We start from the raw sequence: 7,943 nt of genomic DNA on the forward strand, positions 1-7,943 counted from the left end.
ACAACCAAGATGGGAATGTCCAGCCATCATACTGCTCAGGAAGGAGACGGGTTCTGTGTACCAGAGATAAATGTGCTTTGGTCAGACATGTGCATATCAACCCAAGACAACAACAAAAGCAAAAGACCTTGTGAAGATGCTGGCGGAAGCTGGTAAGATTGTGTCATTATCCACAGTGAAATGAGTACTATATCAACATGGGCTTATAGGCCACTCCTCCAGGAAGAAGCCATTACTCCAAAAGAAACATAAAAAGGCCAGATTAATGTTTGCAAATGCACACAGGAACAAAGACCTTAGTTTTTTGAGACATGTTCTGTGTTCTAATGAAACTAAAATTGACCTGTGTGGCCATAATTACCATCGTTACATTTGGAGGAAAAAGGGAGAAGCTTTGAAGCCTAAGAACACCATCCCAACTGTGAAACACATGGGTGGCAGCATTATGTTGTGGGGCTGTTTTGCTTCAAGAGCGACTGGTGCACTTCATGAAATAGATGGCATCATGAGGAAAGAAGATCATGTGGCAATACTGAAGCAAAATCTCAAGACATCAGTCAGGAACTTAAAGCTTGGGCGGAAAGGGTCTTCCAAACAGACAAAGACCCAAAGTATACTACCAAACTGGTTACAAAGTGGCTTAAGGATAACAAAGTCAATGTTTTGGAGTGGTCATCAGAAAGCCCTCATCTCAATTCTATTGAAAATTTACCGGCAAAGTTGAAAAGGCAGGGGCGAGCAGGGCGACCTACAAATGTGGCTCAGTTACACCAGTTCTGTCAGGAGGAATGGGCCCAAATTCCCACCATCTATTGTTAGATGCTTGTGGAAGGAGATCCAAAAGGTTTTACACAAATCATAAAGTTTAAGGGCAATGCTACCAAATTCTAATGAAATGTACGTAAACGTTTGACTTTGCAGAAAGTCATAAAAATGCCTTAAAACATTCTCTCTCATTATTCTGGCATTTGGCAAATATAAATAATTTTGGTTCCTAATTGACCTAAAGTGGGAAAGGTTTATTCTGATTTCATGTCAGATAGTGAGAAAAACATGCACATGTGTCTTTTTAGATAGCGTATGTAAACTTCTGGCTTCAACTGTAGTTTGAGGCAAATTTTTTTGTTTTTTACTATTCAGAAGTAAAATATGTAGACTGCATTGCTGAGAGAGATTGTAGCCTCAATATCTGCTTTCAAATGCATTTGGTCATTAAATATCAGTTTTTCACACTGCTTTAACCCTCATTGATAACTTCTTGTGTATCAACATCTTCCTTGGCATTCTGTAAGGATTTTGAATGGGTCACTTTAAAATTTGTATTCTGTTTTTTCTTTGGTTTTGTTTATGATGGTTAGAAAATTCGCCTCTCCAGAGCCATACATCCATGTGAATTTATATTACCCCCACGTGTCTATGCCTTAAGTGGCTGTCCAGAGTTCTACAGTTGGTCATAGGAATGAAGCTCTTCTTGGATATCTTCTGATCCTTTCCATCTCTTTACAATGAGTCATTTTTTCCCTTCTTTCTTTTTCTGAATAATAAACTTAGGCGAGGCCACAAGTCTTCAAATATTCTGAAGAAATGTTTTTGCAAATGATTTATGGCTGTATGGTGACAGCAATATTCGCAAGCCACTCCCAAGAGGATTCACCACTGTGCCAAATCTTCTTATAGGGAGGATCTTGTTATGGTTTGATGAATTCTCCGATCCTTTCTAGGGGCATTTGTACTCTTTCCACACTCATACAATAACTTTTTTTCTAATTTCTTCTGAAATTTCTCTTGCTCATGGCATAGTGCTGTGGTGTTTCAGTGACTTCTTCACTTTTATGGTAAGATTCAACATATAAGGAGTAGGGAGGATCGAATACTTCAATTATTCGGCTTCGCGAATATTTTCCGAATACCTCGCCGCTATTCGACTATTCGCGAATATTCGATGCGCAATGTAAGTCTATGGGAAACCCAAATAACAACTATTCGGTACTATTCGGGCTTCCCATAGACTTACATTGCGCATCGAATAGTCGAATAGCGGCAAGATATTCGGAAAATATTTTCCAAGCCGAATATTTGAGGTATTCGATCATCCCTAATAAGGAGGCTTCGGGTCAAAGGCAAAATGTGTAAGACTGATATCAAATTATACAAATTGGTTGTTAATTATTGCTTTTGGACATAGTAAAAACAATTTTTTTGACATGCATAAAATATATTTACATGCTACTATGTTACTATTATCTGCTTCCTCTGATTCTCTTTGTCCAATTTTACATTTTGCTTCAATTAAAAAATACTCAATTGTGTCAAATAAGCGTATTAATGAAAAGCACCAGATCATACAAATGCACGTCATTTGTATCTCAGAAAACACTGTAATTTGTGTATGCTAATAAATACCACAAGTAATATTATACAAAACTGTGTAAGCATTCATTCTAAAAATGATCTTATTTTTAAATAATTATATATTCAACAGAAGCTGGAAATGTGAAGAACGCTGCAAAAAGTGCAAACAAGGAATAAGGGCAAAGCCTCGCAAGATTCCATGTATATTTCCATAAAAGAAAGTACATTAAATCCAGCAATCAAATATGACAGATTGTATTCCGCCACATGGGCTGAAATATCTAGGTCACATTTGATTTTTTGGATTTGGTCTGGGTCTTTCTTTTAGCAAAGTATCTATTTATTCCACTGCAGATATTTATGCAGGAAACCGATTTATATTCACCTATTATGTGCTATATATCATGGATAAATAAAAGGTCCTTGTACAATTATAAACAGCCTCTTTTAGGAATATACAGTATGTGAGATTACTGTTGCTTTTATATCTAGTGGATTACATCTTTTCAGTGCTTTTTTGTCTCATTTTGTATCCACCTTTTCTTTTTCGATCCATTCTTACCAATAATGGGTGATAGAATGACTTATAATAGTTGACTGGCCAAAGAAAATATTTATATAAAATGTGCAAATTTATACTATTTAGTAAGTACCTATCTTATATTTATTTATCTGCATATTAATTGTATTGTTATCTCTTTTATTTCTTTTATTCACAGCCTGTCTTATTCCTGCAGTGTTCCCAGTCCCCTCTAGAGGGCGCTTTTGTGCTCTGCTGCATAGACAATATTGCTGCTGACGCGTATTCTGCTCTTACTGATGCAATCTACGCTGAGCTCAAGCTGCCGTTTTTAATTAAAAAAGCAATTGCAAAAAAAAACTGTTTCATAATTAAAATTACATTAACATCATTTTTAGATTCTATCAAATATATTAGGTATATGAAATAATCCTGAATCTTAAATTGTAAGGATGCTCTAGTAGTGTATAAATATCATCCGCATAAACATTCATCTTGCCGAAAGACAAAAACATCATCAGCTCTTATAGTAATATAGTAAAGTAAAAGCTCAGATGTACAGGTCTAATCTGAGCAGAAAGCTCTCCATAGAGATAAGGTTAGGGATAATCCTCTAATGCAGGGATGTGCTGTATATACTCAACATGTAGACGTCATAATGTATCATAATGTATGGCATGCTGACAGATTTCTGCACTGGTATACACTTTTTTTTCCCTTTTACTCTATAGGGATGATTTAATCTTTAATAGTTAATGGATTCTGTGCCATTTACTGGCATATCATGCGGATTTTTATTTCAGGGCTAAGAAAATTAATGAGTACTCAATACAGTTGATAGTATTATTCGATTATAGTGAGGGGTTTTTTTGCTCATAGAGTATCCTGAGCTGATAAATTTATCTTCTGTAACACAATCTATAGATCCAGAAGGTCAGGAGGCAGCAGTACAAACTGTTCAATAACCAAAGGTGAATAGTTATATTTGATATTATGAAAGGGTTAAAGCATTGCAGTATTATTATTATTAGTATTATTATTATTATTATTATTATTATTTCAGCAAATACTAATTGTATCTGTGCAGATGCAGCAGAGCATATGTGATTGCAACCCATGGCACTCCATTAGGGCAGCTCTGCAGGTAAACTCACTGCGGTAATGTTAAATTAGACACTTATCAGATTAGGCAACTTAATACAGTCCAAGATGAAGAAGCATCTGAGCACTGGGCAGAAATAACCTATACGATCAGAAAATGATAAAAATATCCATTGTGCTTTCTTTGGGTCTGAATCTATGGTGTGTCGCATTGCACTGGTATGGTATGGTGGCTGCAGAAATCATACTGGATCCTGTACATAGAGCACATTACTGCGGCAAGCATTACATCAAGCATTTATTTCCTGGAGTAAAATACATTGGGTTTTTTTATGAAAATGCGATGAGAATAAAAACAACGAAAATACATAAACATACAAAATTAAAATATGCAAAAACAGAAGCAAAACAATATACTGTAAGTACAAACATTAATGCAATGTGGTGATAGCATGTCTGGATGCAGTATGTGATCTGATCCTGTTATCCCATGTGTAAGTCTAGCTCCTCATCATCACACTGATAACATGCCTCTCTATGCAGACCCTAATCTGGGGGCAGCACTGTGAGGTCCTGGCCCTGCGAGTCCCAGGAGCTGATTTCAGCACTGGACAGCTCCATCCTCAGCCTGTGCACAATGCGCAGCAGGGATCAGACACAGGGTCCCTTCTATACAATGTTTGCAAATAATAAACTGTTTTTATATTGTAACAATTTCTGATTTCTTCTTTTTATATATATATATATATATATATATATATATATAAAGCCCATGACTACTTCATATAGAAATGCCTTATAGCAAGATGTGTTGTATATAATGGGGTGTTTGTTCTGAATGAATGGTAAGAGCGTCAGTAATTGCAGTAATTGCATGCAGTCGCCTACATTTGTCCTATAATTATACATAAATGCATTGATTGTGTCGCATTTCCATTTCAGAGGCTGACACTGAGCTCAATAGCCGCTAATGCGCTGCGGTTTCTGTGCGCTGCAGGATGGACGGCTCTGCTGCAGTTTCTGTGATACGGACGGCTCTGCTGCGGTTTCTGTGATATGGACGGCTCTGTTGCGTTTTCTGTGATATGGACGGCTCTGCTGCGGTTTCTGTGATATGGACGGCTCTGCTGCGGTTTCTGTGATACGGATGGCTCTGCTGCGGTTTCTGTGATATGGACGGCTCTGTTGCGTTTTCTGTGATATGGACGGCTCTGCTGCGGTTTCTGTGATATGGACGGCTCTGCTGCGGTTTCTGTGATACGGATGGCTCTGCTGCGGTTTCTGTGATACGGATGGCTCTGCTGCGGTTTGCAGGCTCCGCTCTTGGCATTCACCGCGTGCCTTAATTGTATGACATTAAATCAAGGTCCGCTGTGAACACGGAGAGGCAGAGACTTGGGTCAGGGTGGGAGCAGGTCTGTCCGGACACAGGAGCCCTCCTCAGGATCTGCACCCCCAGAGCCCAGCATTGTGGGGGCTGCCATTCTAGGGGGGTCACTAAGCTGCTTCCACTGAAGGTAGTCTTGACTCTTAAAATAAATCCTTTATTTTCTTATTTATTTCCTCAGTTCCACTAAATGTACAAGTTACTGTCTTTCAACCTTCCTTTCTCCTAGATAACAATAGAATTTAGTGGATTCGTTCAATTCACTAGTGGAGGCTTTTCATTCAAGTCTGAAGTTGACCCCCGACTCTGGAGGAAAGGTCAGAGAATATGTCATCTTCCTGCGTAATGAGAAAGAAATAACTCAACACCACCTGCCCATCCCCAGAGACAGGGCAGCCCATATGGCCTGGCTACAATTTCTCTATTAGGAACTGAAGAACCTAAGCCTTTTACTGCCATTTACATGCTTAAACTGATTTTGGTGGTATCCATATTGATTCTCACAGAGAAAAGCCTGCACCAAAGATAGCTGCACACTACCATTCTCGAGTCAATCTGTGAGGCGAAACCCCTAAGACTGACCAAAGGGGAGCTTTGTTGGAGGATGTGGGACTTGTCATCAGGACCAAAGCAGAAAAATATCTGTCAGCTACAGATCCATACTCGGGAATAGCAAAGGATGGATCCTGGGGCTTCATTTCCATCTACTGCAGCGGTACAATGAGGATTAAAGACGATTTAGACGATCCAAGTAGAGAAGTGCCAGGTCCAGAACAAACCTTGGGAAACATGGGATAAAAGAGAGGGGTTAATAGGGGCCATCAGCAATGGGCATGTCAATAAGCATGCTCCTATCTACTATTGTGTAGCCTTATACAGGAACGACCTAAGCCATTTAGCTGAGCTGTTCACTCAGCCTTAATCACAAGCCATGTATATACATGAATACTGGTATGCATGTGTCTGTGTGTGTGTGTACGGGTATATATATATATTATATATATATATATATATATATATATGCACACACATATAAATATGTGTGTGTTCTAGATAGACATATATATATGTGTGTGTGTGTATACATATATGTGTATATGTGTGTGTGTTTTATATATATATATATATATATATATATATATATATATATATATATATATATATATATATATATATAATGTAGCATCGTAGATCATGCAATGCAACTTCCTAGCCTTGCTATGGTATTCTCATTTTAGGTAATGTGTGTGTGTGTGTGTATACATATTTGTGTGCATAAATATACATAGCTGCATGTATATATATATATATATATATATATATATATATATATATATTCATATTTGTATGCATAAATATTTAAATATTGATAACTGTTATATATATATATATTTCGGCCATGTATATTTATACACACATATATACTGAGAAAGTGAATCCCATGGTGAGGTTAGGGGTTACAGGGTCTTCCTACGATGCTACAACTTAATTCAGAGAGATGTCATTTATATACAAAGTACAATAGTACTGTACAGGAGAGAGGGATGAATAATGCATTATATGGGCCACAAGCACAGCTCCACACCCAGCACAGCACACATACATCGTACATGCCTCACACACAAACTCAGCATCAATTTAAAATTGACTAACATGTACAAACGAGTGTAAAATCGTTCCAATACCATTTTTGCAGCTCGGGTGCCCGGGAGCTGTGGCAGGGGTGCAGTGACGGGCGCAGCGGTCTTTCCCCCTCGCCTGCAGATCCAGAATTAGGGATTAATGGCTGTACAGCCAAACAAATAAGGCGGCTGCCTCAGCAGAGAGGATTACACGCGTGACGTCACCGGGCAGATGTTGGCTCCCAAAGTCCTCATCATCTCTCTGTGTCCTTGAAACCACAGAAAGCCCTGCACAATCTGGACTCCCAACATTCCCCACCATCATCATCCTCATCATCAAGGGCGAACACACTTTCACTTCTCACTTATTGATTATGGATCTTTTTCTTCTGGGGCTTTTTTTATATCACAATTTTTATTTATTTATTTATATATATTTTTTTTTTTTTTTTTTTTTAAAGGTTCAACATTCAATAGGTTTTTCTGTTTAAATACCAAGGTGCTTATCTAGAAAAGCTTAAAAACCAAGGGAAGGATAAAGCAAAATGCTTCCTAATCACTCAGTAAGCAGCGCTTAACCTTTGTGTGGAGGGTTATCCTACACTTAATATGAAATATTCAGCCTCCAGTAGAAGTCACTGGTGAATGGCAGCGATTCCCAGTAAATAGCCCAGCACTTTGTACCTCCATTGTGACCAGAGACCCCACATGTCTGCATTATCCTTCCTACACCTAATGAACAACACGTCCAATCAACCGAGAGGGGAAACAATAGAAAGCCAAAGCATCTGGCCAAGAAATGGCCACTGATTCCACATACAATCAGAAGTGTCCACAGCAGGAAGAGCTGCTGAGCTGAATTATGCAAAGTAATGCAATGGAATTGTGCAGCACTATATGGAGGGAGGGGAGGGGTGCATGTAACCTCAGCAGCTGAGAGTCTCACCGTTTATCTACGTCC

At 38.4% G+C, this 7,943-nt stretch overlaps 1 long non-coding RNA gene across 1 annotated transcript; it reads right to left on the reverse strand.

Annotated features, from left to right (window-relative positions):
- Positions 1 to 4,254: 4,254 nt before the first annotated feature.
- On the reverse strand, positions 4,255 to 7,124 carry LOC142317172 (uncharacterized). Its single transcript, XR_012754674.1, has 2 exons — positions 7,046 to 7,124; positions 4,255 to 6,139 (listed from the first exon to the last, which is right to left on the reverse strand). It is a non-coding gene; the product is annotated as an uncharacterized LOC142317172 (long non-coding RNA).
- Positions 7,125 to 7,943: the final 819 nt, after the last annotated feature.

This window comes from Anomaloglossus baeobatrachus, chromosome 6 (genome assembly GCF_048569485.1).
Source record: "Anomaloglossus baeobatrachus isolate aAnoBae1 chromosome 6, aAnoBae1.hap1, whole genome shotgun sequence".
Taxonomy (NCBI): Eukaryota; Metazoa; Chordata; class Amphibia; order Anura; family Aromobatidae; genus Anomaloglossus; species Anomaloglossus baeobatrachus.